The 27438-nt window shown below is 45.2% G+C and overlaps 1 long non-coding RNA gene across 1 annotated transcript; it reads right to left on the bottom strand.

Moving 5' to 3' along the window:
* Positions 1–256: 256 nt before the first annotated feature.
* LOC142751102 (uncharacterized) lies at positions 257–27185 on the bottom strand. The gene is made up of 3 exons (XR_012882705.1): positions 27032–27185; positions 26866–26923; positions 257–386 (listed from the first exon to the last, which is right to left on the bottom strand). It is a non-coding gene; the product is annotated as an uncharacterized LOC142751102 (long non-coding RNA).
* Positions 27186–27438: the final 253 nt, after the last annotated feature.

The following is a 27438-nucleotide window of genomic DNA, read 5'->3' as shown; positions in this document are numbered from 1 at the left end:
GCACGCAAAAACGTCACGCTCGTGTGAATCCAGCCTAAAGGGGATTTAAAGGTCTGTATCATAAAAACAGAGCTTCAGCTGCAATAAAAATATATTATGCAATTAATCAGCACTGAATGTTGGATGTAACAATGAAATTGTGTTAAAAAGTGGACACTCACTTTAAATTTAAATACATCTGACAGGTATTGCACTAAATTTTTCAGTGAGACACAAAAGTACAATGAAAGTATAGCTTGTTGTTAAATCTCACATTTACTATTAAGATAAGAGTAAGCTATTTACGCACAAGGTGTAGCATTTTTTTCCCATTTTTAAAGCAGTGTAGAACACCCAGGAGGTGCCAATTTAAATCAATATTAAGTCAATGCCAAAATCTCACGATTCTGTAAAAAAAAAAAATGTTCATTAGCTTAGGATGGAAGGTCATTAAAATGTAGGTCGAGTACTACTCATTTCAAGATCTGTTATAGTATCATTTTAAATATATAGCTCAATTATTTTTAAAATATACACAAATTGGAGAATTTAAGCAATTTAGAACAGCAAGCAAATGGAATACAAAGTACAAACAGAGCAAATCTGTTGGAAGCCTTTTCATTTTTAATCATTGTGATGAGAAAGGCACCAGGATACATGACAGATGGTAGTAAGTAAAGGCTTACAGTTTCCTGTTGTTCCTTTGAAATAGTTGCCAGTTGACTGGTAAAAATTGACGGTCCAAAATGTTCAAGTAACTTTGTTCCATGACAGCAAATGAAAAATGCCATGGATCAAGCCACAAAATTCTATTATGCCCACTGTGCTATATAACTGTTCAGTAACTACACAAGGCATTTCTATCCCATTAGAGCATGTGTTGTGGGCGATAGACATTGATAAGAGTGTTCAGCAAAAGTAATTACAGTATAAACAAATGTTGTTCAAGTATTTTGGGAACATTAGTCCAATTGTTTGTGAAGCTTTTTTGTATGCCTGCAATTATATGACTTGTTTTGTTTTAAAAGAAAACAGGTGGAAATAGATTAGATGGTTATACATACAAAGCAATAAAGAGCAAAAGAAAATATGCTTTTTCATTTGGTTTTAATATATTTTTACTTGTATAGTAAGGAATCCCATTTAGTAAAACCATTAAAATAAAAAATGGCAACTTCCAATCATGACCATAGAAGACAAAGCAGACTTACAGTACATTAGTCTCAAATAACTGTAATAACATTTGCATTGTGTTATCAAGATAAGTTGCACCAAAGTACAATATCAGCTATGCTACTTCTGAAGTTACAAGGCTCTGTGCAGAATAATTACATTTAAAAAGGACCTGTCGGCTCTCCTGACATGTCTGTTTTAGTAAATACTTGTATTCCGCATGAAATAGCGATTATGGAGCATCTTTTATTCGAACTTTGCATTGCGCCGTTCCTCTATTATTCCTCCTGGAAATGTATGAATAAACTGACAACATTCTATTGACAAGGGAAATGGTAACACCCATATGTAGATTTTATTCATACAGACATAACAGTGATATGTTACAATGAAGAGTTAAAAAAAAGATTCTCCAGAATTGTTTTCTTATTGGTAATTCAAGTATTAACTGAAACAGACATTTTAGAAGACTTGACAGGTCCTCTGTAAATACAACTTACGTGGAGGCGCATGTGCACGGGGCTAATGGTGGACGCACTTCCCTAGAACTCCGCACCTCAACGGGACTATCCAGCTATTAGCAGCTATTTCCAGCCGCTCATCTCGCTCAAACTCCACGGGAATTCCCCTCCTGCTTCCACTCAGGGATCTTTTGATGGCGAAAGGGAAAGCCTAAAAGTCCGGGATCCTGACCAGATCGACGGCTGCTGAACCGGAGCCTCCCTTGCAGATTGCACACGCGGAGCAGGCCATAATGGCGCCCGACCCACCTCACTCACCCCAGTTGCAGGCATCCTCACCGGATCCGATACACAACGTGGACAGAGGTACCCCATGTTTTCAAGAGCCCAAGTCCTGCCTCAGATTTATTTGGTGAAGAAGACCCCAATGCATCCTCCGCAGAACGTGCGGTAATGGAGTTTTCAAAAAGCCAGCCTGGGCAGGGGGTGTCTTCTCAATTATCCACTCACATCTACATGCTGAAACTGGGGCATATTCTGGTGACAAAGTTCTCATTGCACGCTTTTCACAACTCTTACAGCAAGAACTTGAAAAAACGTGTGCAAAGATCACTTCTGAACTTAAGGCAGACTTTTATGCTCTAGGGTCGAGAATAGAAGCGATGGAGACTAAAATTGATAATACAGTGACAACTGTTAACCAGCACTCTGACTGCATTTATGACATGTACCAACTGTAACGTCTGTGGTCGCTGACCATGAACTCCTTCTCTCCAGAGATGTCTGCACATGCGGCCGTCCTGTTTCACAGTGACCACCAGGGTGCGCTTGGGAGCTCAGTCCAGATTTAAGGAACCAAAGCGCACACAGGTGGGAGATTGAGCTGATTGCTCCCAGAGCACCCTGGGCTATAAGAAGGGCTGTGCCCCTCCCTGCAATGCCTGAGCATTGTTGTATTACCCTAATCTAAGCAAACGGTCTCCTAGTGTTTCCCAGTTCTCAGTGTTTCCCGTTCCTGCTACCTGTAACCTGTATCCCGTGCTATCCTGGTCAAGTACCGTGTTGAGCTGAAGTCGTGCTGTGCTGTATACCATGCCTGTTTTGTTACATCATGCCTGCAGCCTGCCTGCTGCCTAGTCCAAGCCGAGCCTGTCTTGCTACTGTCTGAGCTACCACTGGTACACTATACGAACTATAGACTGTGACCTGTGTCCTGTTGGCCAACTGCCATACCGTCAAGGCGGCATGGCCCAGTGGGTCCACGTACCCAACATGACACCAACAGCTCGAGGAAGTCCAATCTAAGCTTGAAGATGTGGAAAATAGGTCCAGACGGGAAAATTTCCATATAAGGGGTCCGTCAGAAAACATCCTGGATTTAGAAACTGCGGTACATGATCTTTTCATGCATCTTGTCCCTGATTTACCTGTCCACTATTTTAATATTGACAGAGTGCATAGGGCACTTATAGCTCCCCAAACAGATGGACTGCCCAGAGATGTGTTGGTGAAGCCTCCTTTTTATTCGGTGAAGGAACGGATCATGAAGGCTTCCAGGACCTCGGAACACCTAGAACTGCGTAACTGCGATATACAGATCTTCGGTGATCTGGCTCCTCGCACGATCCAGAGGCATCGTTCATTAAAACCTCTCCCCCAAGTCCTGATACGCCAGGGAATGAGCTATAGATGGGCCTTCCCTTTTCGTCTCACATTTTCCTATCGTAATCGACCATACAGTTTTGCTTCTCGAAAGGATAGTCTATTATAGAACGTTTTGGACTTATTTCAAAGGATGGTACACCTCTGCCGAGGAAATCACTGCTGCCTGCTTCCTCCTCTTCTACGGCTCGTCTTCGACTGCTCTGGAGCTTCAAATCTTCGTCCCAACCTTCGACTTCTACTACCTGAACTCAGAGGTCCTTGATGCATTCCTGACATGATTTTCACAGGATCCTGTGATTAGAACTTTCTCCACACATAAGTTCCCTCTACCGTTTACACTTAATGTTTATTTTTGCATTACTTTAGCCTCTACTACTGGGGTATTTTATGCAGTTGTTTTTCAGCTGGCTATTGGTTGATCAATTGAGAGCTGGCCCTTCCGTTGGGTGATGGCATGTCCTCCTTGGGATCTTGAGAAACCCCACTGATATTATATTGTTCTCTGGGTGGTGATCTCTAAACATCCCTAATAGCCCTGTTTGGGCATTGTTCTGAATGTTGCTATATGTACCAAAATAATTTGTATTTATCATCTTTTCTTTCTTACTTTTGCTCCTCTCCCCTCATTTCCTGTCCCCTTCTTATGATCGTCGAATGTCGTAGGAGCCGTTCACTTATGCACGGCGTACACTTCAGTTTACCTCCGGCGTGTTGAAGAACAGCCGGAGGCAAACGGATGCTAGAATGGATCCCATAGATTTCTATGGGATCTCTTCTGGCACAAGGGACATCCGTTGTGGCACTGTACAGCGCCGGACGTCCCTGGGATCCGGGCCTAGAAACGTTACCTGCAGCGTTTTTGGTTCCGGCTCCCAGGGAGGTCCGGCGCCGTATCCTATCTATTTTAATGGTGGCCGGATGTACGCCGGGTGCTGCCACATCCACCTTCTGGCAGTACCCGGTGGGAAGTTGGATGTGAGCTAGGAGCGGAATCCCCGGTCATAGCATTGCTGGGGATTCCGCTCCAGAGCCCCTGATGACTACCCTCCCACCTGTCCCAGATTCAGCGAGACAGTCCCGGATTCCGGTGTCCCGCTGCTCCGTGCGGCGGGTCGTATGTCCCGCTGTTGAACTTAATACTGAAGCAGGGAATGATCAGGTCCCTGTTTCAGCATGAGTTCAGAGCGGAGGAGCAGAGGGAGCTCCCCCGTTCACCGAGAATACCCCGGGCACAGTTCTGTGCTTGGGGAAGTCCTTGACGGGCTAGAGGGAGCCCTGAAGCTCCCTCTAGCAGAGGAATCCCCGGCCAGAGCATCGCCGATGCTGTGGCCGGGGATTCCCTCACGGAGGACCCCCTGACTCCACTGTCCATGTATGGACAGTGACGTCAGTGGCTACTGATTGAGTGGAATCCCTGTTGCCGATAATCTGGCCAGAATCCACGGCCAGAGTTGGCAACGGGGATTCCGCTCAAGGATACAGTTGGATGGTAGGAGATGCAGGGTGGTATTGTGTAGCTGTAAAGGCGCCAAAAACCATCTACTCCCTGAAGTTATGGCTGATGTTTGGCGTCATTTCATGCTCCCATGGCTAATTCGAAGATTTGATCTGAGGTCAGTGGACAGCAGCTGCCTTCTGGGCTCTTTCTCTTGGCGCCGGCCTTGGCGCTGTGCTGTATTACATTGTGTGTGTCAGACTTCAGTGTAGCGCCAAGGCTGGAGCAGAGAAGGTGAGCCCTGACATGGAACACAACAAGTATCTAATCTATCATATATCCAATCTATCACAAACTATCCACCACTCTTATAAAATTGGCATATTTTCAGACCCTAGATGACCTTTTTGGTGGAACATTATGGTAAAAACTGATGTTAAAAACGGATGGTAAAAACTGATGACAACTAACGACAACTGATGACAACTGATGGTTTTGTAATAAAAATCGTGAAAAAGCCTGATGGCAACTGATACATTTTTGCATCAGTTTTTGCACCAGTTGTAATCACTTGAGAGACAAAAAAACTGATGCTGATACAACTACATATGCGAACGCACCCTTAGGAATTGTGCTTTCTGTGAACATTTTGGTCATGGCTGACTCTCCATCCTCGTTTAAAATTCTCACTCACAATGTTCAAGGTCTCAACTCGCCGACTAAATGGTGTCAAGCATTCCAAACATATAAATCCTAGCATTGTGATATTATGTTTTTACAAGAACTGCATTTTTTCACTAACTCTTGGCCTAAATCTATGCATAATCATTATCTTTTGTATTATCTAGCGGTAGCTGTGGAAATGAAGAGAGGAGTGGGCATCTTTTCAAAAGAAAACTTCCCTTCACACATCAAACAAAGGTGACAGACCCTGAGGGCAGGTATTTGCTCATAAATGGTACACTCCAGGGCACCCAGGTCACGTTTATTTCCTATTATGCACCAAATGAAGGCCAAATAAGCTTTTTCAATGCCATGTTCAGAAAATTACTTCCACATTTCCGTGGTAAAGTGTTTTTAGGTGGGGATTCTAATGTAGAACTTGATCACCTCCTTGATAAAACAATTACAGGTCCTTCCTCCCTTTGCCCCTACCACAAACAGGGGTTGCAATTGTCCAAACTCTTATACTCCCATGATTTTGTGGATGCTTGATATCCGTCAATCTCTCCACCATTTATTACACCTTTTATTCTCATGCCCCTTCACCTTACTCTCGCATAGATCACCTCTTCCTTCCGTCTCAGGTCTTAAATAGTTTACTCCATGCCCCCATTTCGTGGTCAGATCACGACTTGGCTTTGTTTACACTGGACTGCTACTGGTTTAAGCCTCGGTAGTGTTCATGGCGTTTGAACGAGTCCCTTCTGACAAATCACTAGATTTCCCAAGAAATTGTAACTGAACTTGATCACTACTTCCAAATTAATTGTGCGACTGACACTTCCCCAGCTATCAACTGGGAGGCCCATAGAGCTACCCTTAGAGGAAAACTCATTCACCTTGCCTCACGTCTAAAAAAAACTAGAGACCAAACTCTTAAAGACAAGGAAACAGCTTATTTAGCTCAAATCAGCTAAATCCCGAGGACCGGATGGGTTTTCTAACCTATACTATAAAAAATTTGCGGATGTTTTGGCCCCTCATTTGGTCACCCTTTTTAATTCTTTAAGGGATGGTGTTTATCCTGGACCTGAAGCACTCAAAGCGTACATTTTGGTGATCCCAAAACCAGGTAAAGACCCCTCTTCTTGTCAGAATTCTAGGCCAATATCTCTAATTAATGTTGACATGAGAATACTCAGTAAAATCTTGGCCACGAGACTCAATGTTTTTCTAGAACAGTACATTCACCCTGATCAGGTGGGTTTCGTACTAAACCGACAAGCGGCAGATCACACTAGCAGAATCATTGATCTTATATCCCTTGTTCGTTTACAATGCGATGGATCGCGGAAAACGGGAGCACTATGCCTGTCCCTTGACCTGCATAAAGCTTTCAATTCCCTGACCTGGGACTATCTAATTTTTGTTCTAAGGCGTTGGGGGTTTGGCGATAAATTTATCCCCCTCTTGAAAAGTCTATACTCAACTCCATCTGCCCAGGTGATGATCAAGGGATTTTTTTCAGACCGTATATCCATAGCCCGGGGGACGAGACACGCGTGTCCTCTCTCCCCTATACTTTTTGTCTTGGCAATCGAGCCCCTGGTCCACCTGATCAGGTTGAATAAGGACATAAAAGGGGATACGGTTAGGGGTCAGACTGTAGCACGCCCATGGCCACGGACCGTCGGGAGTACTCATACCCCGACTGCACAGCCATGGATCAGTGAGCGCTAGGCCTTCACTCATTGCCTGAGCGTAGTTGTGTTTACCCGTGTTAGTCTTGCAAATGGTCCCTTAGTGTTATCCTGTTCCCAGTGTTCCAGTGTTCCCGTACCTGCTACCTGTAACCTGTATCCCATGCTACCATTATTCCTGTGCCTTAGAAGTTGGAGTTGTGTTGTGCTTGGTGTCATCTGCCACGCTTTGCATCATCTGCCGTCTGAAGTACCATCTATGCCTAGCCACTACGACTGTCTGGACTATTCGGGTACCCTTTTGCCGGACTTTGTATTATTGGGTACTCTGTTGTTTGGCCAGCTGCCTCCCCGCTATGGCGGTACGGCCTAGTGGGTCCACATACCCAGAGTTCGTGACAGTACGCTCAGGCCATGGACCATGCTGGTCAATCCAACACCTTGATAGCGTCACAAGCCATGCCAGAAGATCTGCGAGACCTCCGGTCACGACAGGATCAACTCCTCCTGGCAGTGAACACCATTGCACACCGGCTGGATGAGCAAGCTGCAGTCTCCACAGTTCCTGTTCCTGTTACCCCGGCTGTTCCTCCTGCTACACCTCCTGTCAGTACCAGTACTGATCCCCGATTCTCGCTGCCACTACAGCCTCGTTACGACAGAGATGTGAGTACCTGCAGGGGATTCCTGAACCAGTGCCAGATCTACTGCACGTTACATGCCAGAGCGTTCCCTTCTGATGGCGCAAGGATCACTTCCGTCATCTTACTGGCAAGGCCCTAGCATGGGTGAATCCTATCTGGAAACATCAGGGACCAGAGACCCGTGACTTCCGGGAGGTTCCTACGGACATTTCTCACAGTGTTTGAGGAGCCCTTGACGAGTCTCGTCAGCAGCTGCCTCCTTGCTGACTCTTCGTCAGAGAGACATCTCCATGGGTGAGTACACCATTCAGTTCCCCACCCTGGCAGCAGAACTGTCCTTGAATAAAGAGGCTGTCACGTAGGGTTCGTGGACCCACTGGGCCGTACTGCCTTGGCGGTATGGCAGCTGGCCAACAGGGCGCAGGTCAGGGTCTATAGTTTATATAGGGTACCTGTGGCAGCTCGGACAGTAGCAAGGCAGGCTTGGCAGGAACTAGGCAGCAGGTAGACGTCAGGCGTTGAGAAGCAGGACAGGCGTGGTGTACAGCACAGCATGGCTACAGCTAAACACGGCACTAGATCAGGATACAGGTTACAGGAACAGGAACAGGAAACACTGGGAGAAGGAAACACTAGGGGACCATTTGAAAGACAGACTAGGAATACAATAACAAAGCTCAGGCGTGGGAGGACGGGGCTGGGACCTTCCTATAGCCCAGGGTGCACTGGACCAATTAGCTCAATCACCAACATGCTTGTGCTCTGGCTTCTCAAGTCTGGACTGAGCTCGTGAGCGCACCCAGGTGGTCACTGTGGAGTAGGACGGCCGTATGTCCAGCCATCTCTTGAGAGAACGGCGTCGACTGGATGGAAGGAGTTCGTGGTCAGTGACCACGGACGTTACAGAGGCCTTGGTAGCTACATTCTGGCAGGGACTGTCTTCCAAGATCAAAAATGAACTTGCCGCTTGTGATCTGCCATCTACCCTAGATGAACTCGTTCTGCTTGCCATCGACATGGGGCTCTGGGAATGATCCCAAGAGGTTCGCCGGGAGACAGAGTTCCCTAAACCGGCCTCCACTGTCCAGCAATCTCTGTTGCTCTCACCCGTTGTCCCACCTGATGAGCCTATGCAGGTGGACCGGCTCAAATTATCCATCCAGGAGAAACCACGCAGATGCACTTCGGGACCTTGACTGTATTGTGGCCTCGGAGGCCATGTTGTGCGTCTGTGCCCTCACAAGCAAAAAAACTCCAATGCCTAGGTTTGGTTGGGGGGACAACCCTAGGCGATACAGCGATGAATGAAAAACTCTCCTCAAAACTATCCAATCCCGTGACCATAGTGTCCGTCGAGAGGTCGCACGGGTCTCTGCCTACCTGGACTCTGGATCTGCAGCTAATTTCATCCAGAGAGACTTAGTGGATCTCCTCCAGTTGCCAACAGTTCCTCTGGAGATGTCTTTGGTTGTTGCCTCAGTGAATGGACTGCCTCTGCCCGATCCAGCCGTATCTGTGACCAAACCACTGAAGCTCCGGGTTGGAGCCCTTCATTCGGATCTAATTTCAAAGCCGTCAACCCTGTGCTGCTGGGCATACCTTGGCTTCGACTACATGCCCCAGTTCTGGACTGGAATTCCGGTGAGGTTCTCCAGTGGGGCCCCAAGTGTCTCAACCGCTGTCTGGGTCAGATCCATCCGGCTCAGCCTCCTCTTCCCCAGTCATTGGCAGGATTGCCTCCCCACTACTCACAGTTTGTGGACGTCTTCAGCAAGAAGGAGGCTGAGACACTACCCCCACACCGGGCGTATGACTGCCCTATTGAACTGGTTCCTGATGCGTCCCTTCCTCGTGGAAGCATATATCATCTCTCCTTGCCAGAGACGCAGTCTATGTCTGCCTATATCAAGGAGAATTTGGAGAGGGGTTTCATATGAAAATTCTCCTTCCAGGCCATGGCCGGGTTCTTCTTGGTCAAAAAGAAAGACAGATCTCTTCGACCTTGCATCGACTACCGGGGCCTCAATCAAATCATGTTCAAGAACAGATATCCATTGCCGCTAATTTCCGAACTGTTTGACCGCATACGAGGAGCCAAGATTTTTCCCAAGCTAGACCTGCGTGGGGCTTACAACTTAATCCGGATCTGCCGGGGTGACGAATGGAAGACGGCATTCAACACCCGAGACGGGCACTATGAATACCTAGAGATAGCCTTCGGTCTGTGTAACGCTCCCACGGTCTTCCAAAAGTTTGTCAGTGACATCTTCCATGATCTTCTCTATGTCTGTGTTGTGGTCTATCTCTATGACATCTTGATTTTTTTTCTCGAGATCCGACAATACATCAGAGACATGTCTGTCACGTTCTGCGCTGCGATTAAGGGATTATTATTTCATTTTATTTTCATTTTGATTTTATTTGACTTTATTTCTCTTTTCTTTATGTTATGGTATATGATATACATGTTATATACGTATTTATATGATGCAAATATATTTACTTGTAATATAATTTACACCAATAGTGCCTAATGAAGGTCTTCTGACCGAAACGTCGCACGCACTAAGCCTCTGGCATCAAATACAATAAATCTAAAGAATTTCAAAACTATATTCTGTGTGCCGAATACTTCTTTAAATACGATTGGGTTGGGACCCTATTCGTGCACCTACTTTGGTCTTGTGCATTCTGAACCACTATCTACCAGTTTCCCATTCAGACCTGCACAGACGAGAAAATGCCTACTTCCATCTTCTCCTACAATCAAGAACAGACGGATGACATCCTATCCCAGGTAACAATCTCCAGGGATTTTCTGCAAACACCACCAACAGAGGTCCGTACTCGGGATCTAGAGACAACCTCCAAACGCCTGATAAACCAGGAGTTACACAGCGCAACACTAGCGGAATATGTGAGAGTACAGCGAATACCTAGGGGCCTTTGGGTGCCCATAACACCTACCATGTTTAATGAAGGAATATTGACCAGGAATATTGTACACAGTTCGAACATATACTGAACAAATGTTCATTTGACCTAATGACACTGACGATATCGCACCTACAAAAGAATATCATAGATTTGAAGAAACAAATCACATTGGCTGAACAACAGATGAAGACCACTATGTCTGTCACAGATTACAACACCTTCGATGACAAACTGAGACCAAATCTCAATGCACACAGAAGCGAAATAGAACAACAAAAGAGGAAAACGTTCCAGAGGGACCTTGATGACTACAATAACCAAAGGGTCTACAGGTGGCAAGAGGGATACACAGGCGGCAGATCAACACGGAGAGGAGCGTATAACTCGTCAGGATCATCCTATTCAGGATCAGGGGGTGAAGGACAGGACTACCATCAACAAAGACCATATGGGAGTCGTTTTTTAGGCCAGCGACGGGGCAGACGCCCAAGAAGAGGACGAGGAGAGGCAGGAAACAACCTATAGGAAATCAATCTGGCCATGGAGACGAGATCACAGGTATGACCTCTATATCACAGTCATTGGTAGTCAATATTTAATCTAAGACCCTGAGTCCAGCTCAGTTACTTCTCCTCCAGAAGGGCCTTTCCTTCTGCCCATCGCACAGATACGATTTGTTCCAGCTAGACATGGATCTTAATAGTTTCTTCAGATCCCTACGCCTCCGGGTCTACTTTTCCAACATGGAGGAGTCCCGAAGGGACAGTAATCAACCCCACAGAGGATCCTACAATAACCTCCCGAGACTTTGGACTGAGAAACAAAAGTTTCTTCAACCCTCCAAAGAACTCGCCTGCATTGGAGACATTCATCAATCTGATCCACAGAGATGTGGACAGATTCCACCATGACTTTAGATTAGGCCAGTTCAAAAGCCAGGCCAATCTCAGTAATCTGGACAGACAAGCCTTGTCTTCCCTTACCAGGGACAAGGATCTGATTATTAAACCTGCGGACAAGGGGGGAGCCATAGTAGTTATGGATAGGTCTACCTATTTCAGAGAAATATATAGGCAATTACAGGACACCTCCATTTACTTACCTGTAAACCAGGACCCTACTAATAAAATCGCACTAAGAATTAAAAACGTCCCAGAAAAACACATGACTTTAGGTACGATAGACCAGGACACGGTGTCTTACTTGACTAATAGACACCCAGTCATACCCGTGTTCTACACATTACCTAAGATACACAAGGGCCTGGACAATCCTCCAGGCCGCCCCATAGTTGCCTCAACAGATTCACTGTTTACTCCACTCTCCAAATTCATGGAGAAATTGCTCACTTCACTAGTGAAGAATACCAGATCCTTTTTGTTGGACACATCAAATTTCCTAGAAACAATCCACACACTGGACGAACTCCCTCCAGACATTATTCTAGTGACCCTAGATGTATGTAGTCTCTACACTTCTATCGAACACTCAAAGGTGTTACTAGCAGTCGAGGAGATACTGATCAAGGCAGATAAAGAAACAAAGGTTATAGACCTCAGGATTGATCTGCTCACTATTATCTTAACTGATAATTACTTCCTTTTCGAGGATACATACTTCATCCAACAGAGGGGCACGGCTATGGGGTCCAACGTGGCACCGCCATATGCAACCTGCTTTATGGCCCATTTTGAAGAAAATTTTGTATATCCAACAATTATGTTTAATGAACATATACTACTGTGGAAAAGATATATTGACGATATCTTTTGTTTATGGAATGGTACGAGTGAGTCGTTACTAGAATTCACGGGGTACCTTAATAGCGTCTGGCCAGAACTACAATTCATGCTAAATTATGACGAATCTAGGATCAGTTTCCTGGACACCATGGTCATCAAGGATGGCAGAGGCCACCTTAGCACAGATCTGTTTACAAAAGAAACAGATAGGAATGGCCTCCTACACTATAGCAGCTGTCACCCAATAGCGACCAAAAAAATCACTGCCAAAGTCCCAGTACAAACGAGTGACAAGGATAGTGGACGACATTGACAATAGGGCCATGAGAACCGCTAACATGACCCAAAAGTTTAGGGACAGAGGTTACCCTATCAGTACATTATTGGAAGCACAACAAAATACAGTCAGTAATAGGACTGTATACCATTTGTGCACACGTATCACCCCTGTGCATATAAAGTCCACCATATTATCAGAAAACACTGGTCCCTCCTAAAAGAAGCATACCCAAAAGTTACAGAGTTCCAAACCCCATTTCTCCCATGTACTAAAAGACCGCAGAATCTTAGAGATAAATTGGTAAAAGCAGACGTAGGCTCAGCCAAGAGACCCCCAAGACAAACCTTTCTCTACACCCCCAAGAAAGGGACTTTTCCTTGCCGATCTTGCTTGCAGTGGTCCCATGTGATAAAGGGAGACACATTACAACATCCACAAACTGGCGAGCGTATACCAGTGAAGGAATACTTCACTTGTAATACTAATTATGTCATATACATGATAAAATGCCCATGTGGATTGGCATACGTTGGAGAAACAACACAACGCATACGGGATAGAATTGGACAGCACAAAAGTAACATACGCTGCAATAAAACTCTACTACCAATCCCAGCGCATTTCCTATCAAAAAAACATAACATCTCACAATTGCAATTCCAGGTGATAGAACACATACCGGCTCCCAGGAGAGGCGGGGTTAGAATTAAGACACTGAAACGCAGGGAAGCATACTGGATCCATAGGTTACAAACATTGGAGCCCCGAGGCTTGAATAGGGAATGTGAAGTCAGTAGCTTTATATAATTGAGGAATAACCTTGGAGAAGTGCATATAATGATGATTAAAAATATGGTACTTATGCATACTAATGCCTCTTTTATTATCCCATACCAGACACGCTGATCTATTACATGGTGGAAAACCACCTTCATCCGACAAATCCAGGCTACGGTATCCTTGAGAATATCAAGTCTTGCGTATTATGTAAACTACTTGGGATATACATAGGATATGTAGCCCAACTGATACTGATAGAACATTACTGCATACACAAATACATGCATCACGCAACATAATGACAAACTTCACATCCTTGCACACTAAAGTACACCAAACTGATGGGATACCATACTGATGTGATACCATTTCTTCATAATATCCCTTTTTCCTATGATACAGTGCAAGTTAGGACAACATCACCCCTGATCTAATATAACTAAAATCACTTTCCTTTTTTGCTAACACAGTGTGAGAAATCATCAAGCCTCAAAAAAACGCGATGTTTTATTTTATAAAACAATACAAGTTATGATAAACATTACCCCTGATCAGAGCAAATATAGTTATAGTCTCACTAACTAACCCCTTTTTTGCTGACATAGTGAAAAAACGAAGACACAGTAGTTTCAAATAACTCCCGTACTCATTATATCCTACAACCAGCCAGACTTACGACACTAGAGATCGTCCTCAGAAAGACACGCCCCCGTCGATTACGCCATGCTTCACAGCTTCACACCCTCAGCTCTCCTCCGGCCTCACAATAGAACGCCCACTGTGTGACGTTGACAACACAACGCACACTGAGGACCGCCTACTGCCCATCCCACAACTTGAGCATTTAAACTGGAGACTTGCCCACTTCAGTTAGCGCCAAAAATAGCGGTTAGCCGCCATACGGATGACAGCTCCAAACAACTGGATACGCCAGCGACCAGTAGGATTAAGGTAAGACTACAGTAGTCTCCTACAAGATGCATTTTTCTCACTTTGCAATGATCATGACCTGTTACAAAACAGCACACACATAACCTATTGCATGAACGCAGTGATATGCCAGGGGACAATCATTGATACTTTTTACTCTTCACTGACAGTACAGTCACAGCCCTCAGAACGCATGGGATACCATACCATTAGGTATTCTGCAAAGTAGGTTACACTTCTAACAGACCTGATAGGTACTCCATACAGATATGCATTCTTTACCTTATTGACTCCATGCCTTCGTTTATGTATTGTTTAGTTACCATACCTATGAAACATTCGTTTTGCCATGTTTTCTTTCCTTAAATACTGGGACCAGATATAAAAAAAATCCTTAAGACACTAAACCAGGGGTGGGCAAACTTTTTGACTCGCGGGCCACAATGGGTTCTAAAATTTGACAGAGGGGCCGGGCCAGGAGCATTTGGAGGGAGTGTTTGGGCCGGATATACTAAAGCATTAAATGTAGTGTGTGCAAACCTCATAGCACAGTAAGAACACTACAACCCAATTTATTAACTGTCTTTCAAATGTGAAAAATAGCCCTTATCAGTTAATAAATTTGTCTCAAGGAATATGCAAGATATGGCATTTACATACTATTTCGCAGATACTGGGAGGAGGAAATGTAAATAGATTAAAATAACATACGCACTGTGATTTATCAAGATTGCGTCTGTTTTTAATAAGTTTCAATCGAAGGTGCAAAGTTAAAGAAATCAACATTTATTGAAAAATGGAATCACTTTTAACATTCAAAACATATTATTACACAACGAAATACTCAAGCTCAATAATATCTACTTGTGTTAAACTCCGCAAAATCATGGATGGATTGTCCTGACCACGCGCTCTACAAACTCGCCACGGACACCCTCGCCTTCACGCGCAAACAGTACACGTGTATCGTTGCCAAGCACACAGACATAGGCTGTATTAAATATCCTACCTGCAACCGCAACATCTTCTTGGCATATCAGACATACAGCCGTTGATCGGACTTCAGTGAAGAAGTATTTTGTTGTCCACTCCTTATTAAACACTCGGCATTCGCTGTCCACTTTCCTTCTCTTTGGTCCGCTCATTTTCACAGAAGGGCTTAATGGTGACGTGAAACGAAGTGAAAATTAAAGTGAAATAAAGAGAAATACGCGCCACATTAACAACGGTCAATGTGTTTTGAGTGCGCCATCTATTGGGAAAACGTGGGCATTGCAGGGAAAGGGGGAAAAAAAAGGAGGTTTTTACTATAATTTGGACAAGTTCGGCGGGCCGGATTAAAAAGCCTAACGGGCCGTATGTGGCCCGCGGGCCGTAGTTTGCCCATGTCTGCACTAAACCATCAATGTATGTTTTCTTCTACTTTCTCATGGTCTTCCGCTCTTTTTTGAACATACGCGGCATGTTATACTATGAGGGATGTTCTTAATCATTATATGGTGCCGATTTTTTGTACAATTTCTATGAGATATTCTACCGTGTACTACATTATACCTTTGCCTTAAATATGGATGTTGTGCCCAGGGTTAGGATGTCATCCATCCATATACATATACTTGTATTTATGTGCCCTTACTTTTTTCTATCAAATGATATGTATGTTATCAAATTTATACGACGTAGGAACTTTATATGTACCTTGGTCATAGACTCTGTTCTTATTTCATTTTATTTTCATTTTTATTTTATTTTACTTTATTTCTCTATTCTTTATGTTATGGTATATGATATACATGTTATATACATATTTATATGATGCAAATATATTTACTTGTAATATAATTTACACCAAAAGTGCCTGATGAAGGTCTTCGACCGAAATATCGCACGCACTAAGCCTCTGGCATCAAATACAATAATTCTAAAGAATTTCAAAACTATATTCTATGTGCCGAATACTTCTTTAAATATGTCTGTGTTGTGGTCTATCTCGATGACATCTTGATTTTTTTCTCCAGATCCGACGATACATCAGAGACATGTCTGTCAAGTTCTGCGCTGCGATTAAGGGATTAAGGGAGAATCGCCTGTATGCCAAGCTGGAGAAGTGCGTGTTTGAGAAAAATTCTCTACCCTTCCTGGGCTACGTCCTCTCGGATCAAGGCCTCGAGATGGATTCTGAGAAGGTAAAGTCCGTCCTGGAGTGACCACACCCTCAAGGCTTAAGGTCCATACAGCGTTTTTTGGGATTCGTCCAAATTCTATCGGCAGTTTATCCCACACTTCTCCTCACTGACATCTCCTATCTCTACCCTCACCAAAAAAGGCATGAATACCAAGGTGTGGACTTCAGAGGCAGAATCTGCATTTAATAGCCTTAAAAGTACCTTCTCTCTCGACAGTTTTTGTTGGAGGTGGACGCCTCCTCTGTTGCTGCAGGTGCACTTCTGTTCCAGAGAGGTCCCAACTGGAAGGCAGTGGTATGTGGCTATTATTCTAAACATTTTTCTTCCACAGAACGCAATTACTCGATTGGGGATAGAGAGTTACTGACCATCAAACTGTCAAACTGGCCCTGGAGGAGTGGATACATCTACTAAAGGGCGCAGCTCACCCCATCCTGATATTTACCGACCACAAGAACCTTACCTATCTCCAGTCGGTCCAACAGCTGAACCTCCGTCAAGCCAGGTGGTCAGTGTTCTTTGCCCGGTTCCAGTTTGAGCTAAACTACCGCCCTGCCGACAAAAATGTGAGGGACGATGCCCTGTCCCGGTCGTTTGAGGCAGAGGACACCATGGAGTCTCTGCAAAATATCATTGATCCTTCCTGCATTATTTCTGTCAATCCTCTGCAAGTTAGAGACATCCCTCCAGGGAGAACTTTTGTGCGCCTGGCAGACAAGGGGAGAATTCTTCGCTGGGGGCACAGTTTCAAACTGACGGGGCACGTGGGTGCCCGTAAGACCCGAGATCTGATTGCACGTCATTTCTGGTGGCCCATGCTGCCAAAAGACATTGTGGACTTTGTCTCATCCTGCACGGTGCGCTGCTAGCAAGGTTGCTCACTCCAAGCCTGCCGGTCTGGACCAACCGCTGCCTGTGCCCAATGCTGCCTGGCAGCATATAGGAATGGACTTTGTCACGGACCTGCCTCCTCCTGCTGGATGCAGTGCGGTCTGGGTGCAGGGTTGCCAACCTCCACTTCAGAAATTTCTGGACAACTGAGCTAAAAATCACGGACAGACCAACATTTTTACGGACAAATTACAAAATCATTTCCTGTGCATTGTGCAGTGTGCTAGGAGTGACTCACCAATCACAGCTCCGCTTCTAGCTTTCCCCGCTAACTCAGGTGATGTTTTCTCTGATTAGAGACGTTCACTTTCCCTTTTTTTCTCCATCCGGCCCAGACCACTGTGACGATTTATTCCAGCCACAACTCGTACCTGCAGAATTTGACACAGACATGTTGGTTTCTCGCTTTTTCAGCACCCTCTACGCGTATACCCCATCCTCTAAACAAACTTGTAACCCACAGTGCCCCAGACAGTAATAATGATCCTTCAGTGCTCGACATAATAAAAGTGTCCCCTCAGTAACCGTGCCCCCTGCAGATAGCACCAAACACAGACTGCCTTGTAAATAGCACCACACAGCGTGCCTTGTAAATAGCGCCACACAGCCCCCTTGTAAAGAGCGCCACACAGCCCCCCTTGTAAAGAGCACCACACAGCCCCCTTTGTAAATAGCGCAAAACAGCCCCCCTTGTAGATAGCGCCACACAGCCCCCCTTGTAGATAGCGCCACACAGTCCCCCTTATAAAGAGCGCCACACAGCCCCCCTTGTAAAGAGCGCCACACAGCACCCCCTTGTAAATAGCGCCACACAGCCCCCCTTGTAAATAGCGCCACACAGCCCCCCTTGTAAAGAGCGCCACACACAGCCCCCACTTGTAAAGAGCGCCACACAGCTTCCCTCTTGAAAATAGATCCACACAGCCCCCCACCTTGAAAATAGCACCACACAGCCCCCCACCTTGAAAAAAACACCACACTGCAAACAGAGCGGAGAGTGTTAGTGGTAGCCTACCGCTCTCTGCTCTGCCTGACATTATTTACTGTTAGGAGGAGCCGAGAAGATCAGGTCATGCAGCAGCAGCATTCCACTTCTGACTGGGGTCGGTGACGGCCCAGAAGTGGACCAGTCCAGTCATCTGACCTGAGTCACCTGACCTCATGTCGCTGACGTGAGGTCAGGTGACAGGTCAGATGACTGGCTTGGTCCACTCCCGGCACCAACCTCACATGCCTGCGGCCGGCGTGCATAATTTCAGATTCTGCAGAAGTCAAGCGGAATCTGAAAATATGCCCGGCTGCGGCCACTCTTCCTTTGCACTGCGCTTGTACATTTTGGCGCATGTGCAGTGCAAAGTTCCGGGAAAATAAGGAAAAATCCTGGACGGTGCTTTTTTCTGCCGGATGCTACGGATGGCAGAAAAAACACCTATTTTTGCGGACTGTAAATTTACGGACGGTTGGCAACCCTGTCTGGGTGGTGGTGGACCGAGTCTCGAAAATGGCTCATTTTGTTCCGCTGACCGGCCTACCTCTTCATCCAAAAGATCTTCTGCCTGCATGGCATATCGTGTCTGATCGGGGGGTTCAGTTTACCTCAAAATTCTGGAGAGCCCTCTGCAAACCCCTAAAGTTGGACTTTTCCTCAGCCTACCATCCCCAGTCCAATGGTCAAGTCAAGAGGATCAATCAAATCATGGAGAACTATCTACAACACTTCATCTCCAGGCAGCATGATGACTAGGTGCAGCTTCTTCCTTGGGCCGAGTTCTCCTATAACAACCACACAAGCAAGTCCACTGCTGCCACACCATTCTTCATTGTTTACGGCCAACGCCCACAAATTCCTCTCCCAGTGTCAGCTACGTCCCAGGTGCCCGCTGACTCTGCATTCAGGGACTTCCTGCAGATCTGGCAGCAGACCCGATCCTCTATTCTGCTGGCGGTCGACCACATGAAACGAAAGGCAGACACAAGGAGAAGAGAGCCGCTTCAGCTTCTTCCAGGCACCAGGGTCTGGCTGTCCTCTAGGAATATCCAGCTGAAGGTGCCATCATACAAGTTTGCTCCCAGGTTCCTCAGACCCTTCGAGATCCTGCAGCAGATCAACCCTGTCTCCTATAAGCTTCGGCTGCCTCCTAGCCTTAAGATCCCCAACTCCTTTCATGTTTCACTCCTGAAGCCTGTGGTCCTTAACTGCTACACCAAGACTCCTAGTCCTGCGGTTGCCCACAGCGGTTCATCAGATATATTTGAGGTAAAGAAGATCCTGGACGCCAAAAAAGTAGGAGGAAGAACTTTTTATTTTGTGGATTGGAAGGGGTTTGGTCCAGAAGAGAGGTCCTGGGAGCCAGAGGAGAACTTCAGTGCTCCTACCCTCATTAAGAAGTTTCTCTCATTCTGGCCCCAAGAAGAGGGGGCGTAAGAGGGGGGGGGGGATACTGCAGCGCATATGTCCATGGACTGTCGGGATTACTCACCCCCCGACGGCCACAGCAATGGATCAGTGAGTGCTGGCTGCATCTCCTCCCCAGGAGATGCCAGCGCTCACTTTCGCTCCGTTCGCCTGTGTCCCGTAGGGTGCCCGCGCACGCTCATACCCGGCCTTAAATGGCCAGCGCGCATACATGAAAATGATTACCAATTAACCCATGACCACCCTGGACTATAAGAAGGGCCCTGTTTCTTCACTCACTGCCTGAGCGTTTTTGTGTTTACCCGTGTTAGTCTTGCAAATGGTCCCTTAGTGTTATCTTGTTCCCAGTGTTCCCGTACCTACTACTTGTATCCTGTAGCCCATGCTATCGTTGTTCCTGTGCCTTAGAAGTTAGAGTTGTGTTGTGCCTCTGGTCACGCCTGCTGTGTTACTCCACGCCTGGTGTAATTTGCCATGGTTTGCATCATCTGCTGTCTGAAGTACCAACTGTGCCTAGCCACTGTGACTGTCTGAACTATTCGGGTACTCTTGTGCTGGACTTTCTATTATTGGGTACTCTGTTGTTTGGCCAGCTGCCTCCCCGCTACTGCGGTGCGGCCTAGTGGGTCCACAGATCGTGACACAGACACATAAGTGTGCACTATATGCGGATGACATCTTATTGGTGTTGTCATCTCCCCTTACTTCCCTCCCGGATCTTTATCACGTCTTAGTCCAGTTTTCCCAAATTTTAGGATTGAAAGTCAACCATGACAAGTCTGAGGTCTTGAACATCAGCATTCCACACTCCATGGCCAAGTTCACAAAACTGAACTTTGAGCTGAGATGGAAGGAAGACGAAATCTCCTATTTGGGGGTTCACCTCACTCTTTGCTATTCCACCCTTTTTTTCACAAATCCCCCCCCAAACAAAAACTGAAAGAAGAACTGTTGCACTGGGCCTCTATGCCTCTTTCATGGTTCGGCAGAATTGCAGCTATTAAAATGACGATTCTTCCCAGAATCCTATACTTCTTTTGCACTTTACAAATAATTATCGATATCCCCTATTTGAAAGAATCCCACAAAGTACTCTTTGTGCTCCTAAAGTTTAGGGAAATGTTTGGCTTTACCAAACCTCACTAAGTACTACTATGCTGCTCGCCTGACACCCTTAGTCTCACTCCGCAGTGTAGGTAGCCAAGCGCATTGGATTCCTATTGAACAGGCAGCTACTCCTGATATTCCTGTTGACCAGTTGCTATGGTTGAAACCCAAACAAAGACCACCTCTGTTATGCCCGCTGCTCTCTTCCCCTTTGGTGCTGTGGGACAGGCTTAATCATGGATTCCGGCTACGTTCTACATACACACCTGCAGCCAGATTATTTGCTAATCCTACTTTTGCTCCTGGATTGCAGCCGTCCATTTACCAATGGTGGTTGGATAAAAATCTATACCGTATTGGACATTTCTTTGATAGACTAGGCGTAAAACCCTGTCATTTTTATCAGTCTATACATCATATGCCGGACTCTGAGATTTTTTGCGTTCACTAGATACATAATTTTATGTCCTCATTTAAACCTACATCGGTCCTGCAAAGTACTTCAATATTTGAGAATCTATGCCTAAATAATCCTGGTGGGCATCATCTCTTGCCTAATATTTACTCATTTTGGTGTCCCCATCGGACAAACTGTCATTTATGTCTATGTGGGAAAGGGATTTACACACATCCTTTTCTGTTAGGGAATAGCAAGATATGGCAGAACGTACTGCAAAAACTTTCATTAATGCTTCGCTGGTCGAAGCCAATTATAAAGTATTGTTACGTTCGTACTTAGTTCCTTTTAGACTGGCTGAGATGTTCCCTTCTTCCTCACCTTCTTGCTTTAGACGCTGTGGATGTGTGGGAGAACCTCTGCATATATGGTGGGATTGCCCGCGGGTACGCCAGTTTTGGAGACTAATCTTTAATATGTTATATTCTATAACTCAGATTAACTTGAAACTTTCCCCGTCACAGGCATTACCTAATGAGACCATCCCAGGATTGTCTAAGGCATCTCATAAATTTGTATCTTTTCTTTTCCTGGCAGCCAAAATGGCTATAGCTACATCCTGGAAAAGTACTGTAATTCATCTTCATCTTGTTAAAACTAAACTGAATTGGATTATGGACAATGACCGTTTACACTGTATGGTCTCCGATAAGGAAGAGCTCTTCCTTCAAGTTTGGCAGCCATGGCTCAGTTATCTTGGAACGATCTCTTAGGTTAATTTTGCCTAGAAAATATTTGACCCTCCTTCTCCTACCTTTCCCCCCTCTTTTCTATTTTTCTCTCCCTCCCTTTTATTACTTTTTCCTTTTCTTTTTGAACTGTTGCAATATTCAGAATATATTTGTTTGTCGTGATTCAATCCATGGGGTTTGACCCCCCCCCCCCCCCCGGGTGCTGATTGCTTTGATGTACAGTTTATCCTTTCTTGAAAATCTTCAATAAATATTATTTAAATAAAAAAAACACAACTTACGTACAGTGACACATTTTAAACACACAGTATTAGGTAATTGCTTAAGGGCTTATTCAGACGAACGTAAAATACGCGCGTGCAACGCGCGTGATTTTCACGTGTGTTGCCCGTAGCTATATTAGACAATGGGGCCGTGCAGACATGGCAGCGTTTTTTGCGCAGCGTTGCTCCGTTGCAAAAAACTCACGACATGTCCGTTGATTCATCGTTTTCAACGCATCACGCACCCATTGAAGTCAATGGGTGCGTGAAAACCACGCATGTCGCACGGAAGCACTTCCGTGCGAACTGCGTGTTTTCGCAACAGCTGTCAAAAGGATGAATGTAAACAGAACACCACGTGCTTTTCTGTTTCCGAACATCCAAACGGAGTGTCTTTGCGATTAGCGAACCCCGACAACCGAAGCTAACTTCACCGGGTTCGGCCAAACTCGTTTTGGCCGAACCCGGCAAAAAAATTTCCGGTCCGCGACGTCGGGAGACATTCACTGTGCATGGTGCTGAAAGAGTTAAACTGTTTCAGCACCATGGACAGTGACTTGCGATCCCAAAATACATGAACCTGTAAAAAAAAACGAAGTTCTAACTTACCGATTACTCCTGTCTCCTTCCTGCAGTCCGACCTCCCGGGATGACACTTCAGTTCAAGTGACAGCTCCAGCCAATCACAGGCCAAGCACAGGCTGCAGCCAATCACAGGCTGCAGCGGTCACTTGGACTGCCGCGTCATCCAGGGAGGTGGGGCTCGATGTCAAGAGAGGCGCGTCACCAAGGACGCGTCACCAAGGACGCGTCACCAAGGCAACGGCCGGGACGTTCTCGGTAAGTAGGAACTTCATCTTTTTTTGAACAGGTTTTTCGCTGTTGTGTTCGGCATTCACTGTCGAGGGTGCTGAAAGATTTAGCTCTTTCAGCACCTTGGACAGTGACGGGCGTCGACAAGCCTCATCTCTATGATGCCGGCTGCGCGAAAATCACGCAGCCGCGCATCAGACACGGATGACGCTCGCAGCTGTCAAATAGTGTTTGCGCGCGCAAAACGCTGCGTTGTTTGCGCGCGCAAAAACGCAGCGCTCGTGTGAATCCGGCCTTAGGGGTATTAAAACTGCCAGCTATTCCTAAGCTGTTTCCAAAAAATAAAAGGGAGGAAGACAAAGGATTGGAAGAGAATTGGTCCCAATCTAGTAATTTACCAAAATTGTCCCAATAGTGACCCAGTGCCTTTCTAAGACCTCCTTAACACACACTTTTGTTTTCTGTGTTTTAAAATGCATGTTATTAAACACTAAGCTTTTCAACCATTTTTGCTTGCGTATTTAAAAGCGTTTTTTTAGTGTAATGTACATGCATTTTTCCTGTCAGGTGTCAGCAACCAATGGCACTCCAGCTGTTGTGATACTACAATTCCCAGCATGCACAACATAACAGCCTTTGGCTGGATTATTAAAGCCTTTGGCTGTCAGGGCATGCTGGTAGTTGTAGTTTCACAACACCTGGAGCAGAGGCTTATCTAGGTTCTCCTTCACCCAGGGCAAAGATTCAGATTGCCCCCCCCCCAGCTTCTTTCTCGACATCTCCTTACCTCTCAACATGTTTGCTTTCTCTATCAATCAATGACGTGTAATTTTTATTTCACAATTTTTTTAATGTAACTCGAGCATAAAACCATTTCTACATTTTACAAGCGATATAGTTCTATAAAGTAGTTTAACATAACAATAAATTAAAAGAAAATAAATTAAAGAGGCCACACACAGCCCCCTTGTAGATAACGCCACACACAGCCCCCCTTGTAGATAGCCCCACCCCCCTTGTATATAGCACCACCCCCTTGAAGATAGCGCCAAAGAAAGCCCCCATGTAGATAGCGCCACACACAGCCCCCCTACGTAGATAGTGCCACACACATCTGCTCTCTTGTCGTTACCACCACACAGCCCCCCTGTTGTAGATATCGCCACACACAGCCCTCTTGTAGATAGCACCAAACACAGTCCCCCCTTGTAGATAGTGCCACACATAGCAACCCTTGTTGATAGTACAACACAGAAGCCCCTCTCTTGTTGTTAACATCACTCATCCCCCTTGTTGTATTTAGCGCCACACACAGCCCCTCTCTTGAAGATAGCGCCACAAACAGCCTCCCTTGTAGATAGCACCACACACAGCCCCCCTTTTAGATATTGTGCATAGCCCTTGCTTGTACTTAGTGCCACACCTCCCTTGTACATAGCACAACCCCACTTGTACTTAGTGCCACATTCTCCTTGTACTTAGTGCCACATCCCCCTTGTACGTAGTGTCACACTGCCCACTCCCCCTTGTACTTAGTGCCACACAACCCCCCCCCCCTTGTACATAGTGCCACACAACTCCCGTACCAATTGTACTTAGTTCCACACTGCCGCCAGAGCGGAGAGTGGTAGCGGTAGGCTACTGCTACAAGGCTCTGCTCTGTCAGACGTGACTCACCATTAGGAGAAGCCAGGAGGTCATGCGGCGGCGTTCTGACTGGGGTCGGTGCCAGCCCAGGAGTGGACTAGTCCGGTCATCTGACCTGAGTCACCTGACCACATTTCACTGATGTGAGGTCAGGTGACAGGTCAGGTGACTGGACTGGTCCACTCCCATGTCGGCACCGACCCCAGTCAGAACACCGCCACATGACCTCCTGGCTCCTCCTAATGCTGATCGCTGCTGCAGCCATCCGTCATACAGGGCGCCTGTCAGCATTGATCAGCTGTTTTGGTACAGCTGTTCGGCGGTGCCCCTTCCTTCCCTACATCGTAGTTGCGCCCGGGGCACAAGCCCCACCTGCACCCCTCGACTATGCCCCTGCCTGGAGTGCCGAAGGTTGATGACCCCTGTCCTATAGAGAAGCATTAAAAAATGGCTGAAAGAATTCCATACCAAACTGCTCTAAAAATGCCATAAACCAATATGCTGTGTATGTAGGCTTTCTCATATTTTATTATAGACTTTAAACTAACATATGGCCAGAACGTTTTTAAGTAAAAAATGGAGTGTAAAACACCTCAGAAAATGCACGTAAATGCTGGAATTACCCATGCAGTGCTTGTGAATTTTTTGAGCAAAGCCAGGAATGGATCGAACAGGAGGGAAAAGTATAAATCTTTTAACCTCTTAAATCAACTCCCGGCTTTGGCTCAAAAAAGTGCCGTTTTTATGACGTTTCTTTATAGCGGTTTTTACATGCTTCTAAGGCCAGTATCACACACACACACAGTTTTGATGCAGTTTTGTGGCAGTTTTTGGCACCTTTTTAAACTAAACTGTGAAGTGGATCCAAAAGGAAGAAAAAGTATAAATAAAATACTGATGAATCTTTTTCCTTTGTGTCCACTTTTGTGTTTGGTTTAAAAAACGAAGCCAAAAACTGCCAAAAAAACTGCATCAAATCTGTGTGTGTGATCCTGGCCTAAAAGGGGTTTTCAAGAGAGAGGAAATGAATGGCCTATTCTCATAATAGGCCATCAATATCTGATCAGTGGGGGTATGACTCTTGGCATCCCCACTGATCAGCTGATTAAAAGGATGAGCGATTAAGGATAAGCAGCGCTGGCATGAGTGCCGTGGTCCCTTCAAAGCAGCTGGGAGTCAGACCCCCACTGATCAGATATTGATGGCCGGAGGATAGTTCATCAATTTTCTCTATCCGAAAAACCCTTTCTGTTTTTAAATTGTAATTTTGTACAAACTTTTTTCTAGGCATCTTCAAAGTTCTATTAAGAAGCCTACGTGGGAAAAAAGCCACACCTTTTAAAAAAAAATTTGACTGACCCTAAAAACACCATTAAAACTTCACAAACCAAAACATTGTCTATTTAGACATTCTCAAATTTTACTGTAGACTTTCAACTAACATTTGTTTGCTGTGTTTTGTAACCCCCCCCCCCCCCCCACCCCAGGCCACAGGCCATTAAAATGCTAGCATGATCATGTGTTTCCACCCATTATGTTGGCTTATTGATTTGATAAATTGCTGCGCCAATAGAACTTTCCTAATCTTATTGTCTTTAAAATAAAGGAAGAAAAGGTCTGAACTTATCTCCACACTTATTCAACTATAGGGTAGATATTTGCTCATGTTATGGTAAGTCTAAAATAATACTTGCAATACATCTAGTATCCGATTGACATGTTTCAAAGCATTCGCGGCATCATCAGGTAACTGAGAACGAGTGGCTACATGTGTTTCCTTGCATATAAAAACGTTACAAATATTTGGTGACAAATCAATTTACTAATGAATCCCCATGGACCAGACTAAAACCAACTTGCTATAATTAAGAACCAGTTTGGTCCGAAACAAGTAAGCTGGATTCCCTGAGATGCTCTTTTATTCTTTTAATATGTAGATCTAAATAAATAAATTAATATAGAAAGGAAGAATGTTTTCATCTTTGGATGAGTGCTGGACCTTACCTTCATTTGTGCACTTATCCCTGGAGAGCAGAACAGTCGGATTTACATGTGGATTTACCTGGGAGGGAAGAGCGGATTCAAACTTATATCATCACACTGAAAACAAACCAAATATTTTCCAATATCCTGCATAAGACCGCATCAAATTTCAATTTGTAAAACGCACCTAATTTTTCAGTTTTTCAGAGATGTTCAAAAAGCTACATGTACAAGTTGTTTTTTTTTTTAAAAGTCATGAACAGATAGATACTTGCTGTATTGCCTCATCCATTGATCGAATAATTTGCTGTTTACAGGACAAGAATGGATCTGATCAGTTCCTAAGCTACATCTGGGCTTGAGACACTCCAACAGTTTTCTGCTAGACAAGAGTGACTGAAGTGTGACATCACAAAGCTTCAGTGACAACTGAGAATCGATCAATATCCAAAGTATTCAAGGACGCTCTCTCTGGTCTCTTTGACAGGGGTGAACACAATAAGGGCCTCATACTTAAACTCAGAATGCTTCCCATTCGCAAAAGTGTAACAAAAATTAAGAAAAAAAACATGCTAAAGAAACTACAGATAGTTA

Source organism: Rhinoderma darwinii, chromosome 3, assembly GCF_050947455.1.
Source record: "Rhinoderma darwinii isolate aRhiDar2 chromosome 3, aRhiDar2.hap1, whole genome shotgun sequence".
Taxonomy (NCBI): Eukaryota; Metazoa; Chordata; class Amphibia; order Anura; family Rhinodermatidae; genus Rhinoderma; species Rhinoderma darwinii.
This window is presented reverse-complemented; position numbering and strand designations above follow the sequence as displayed.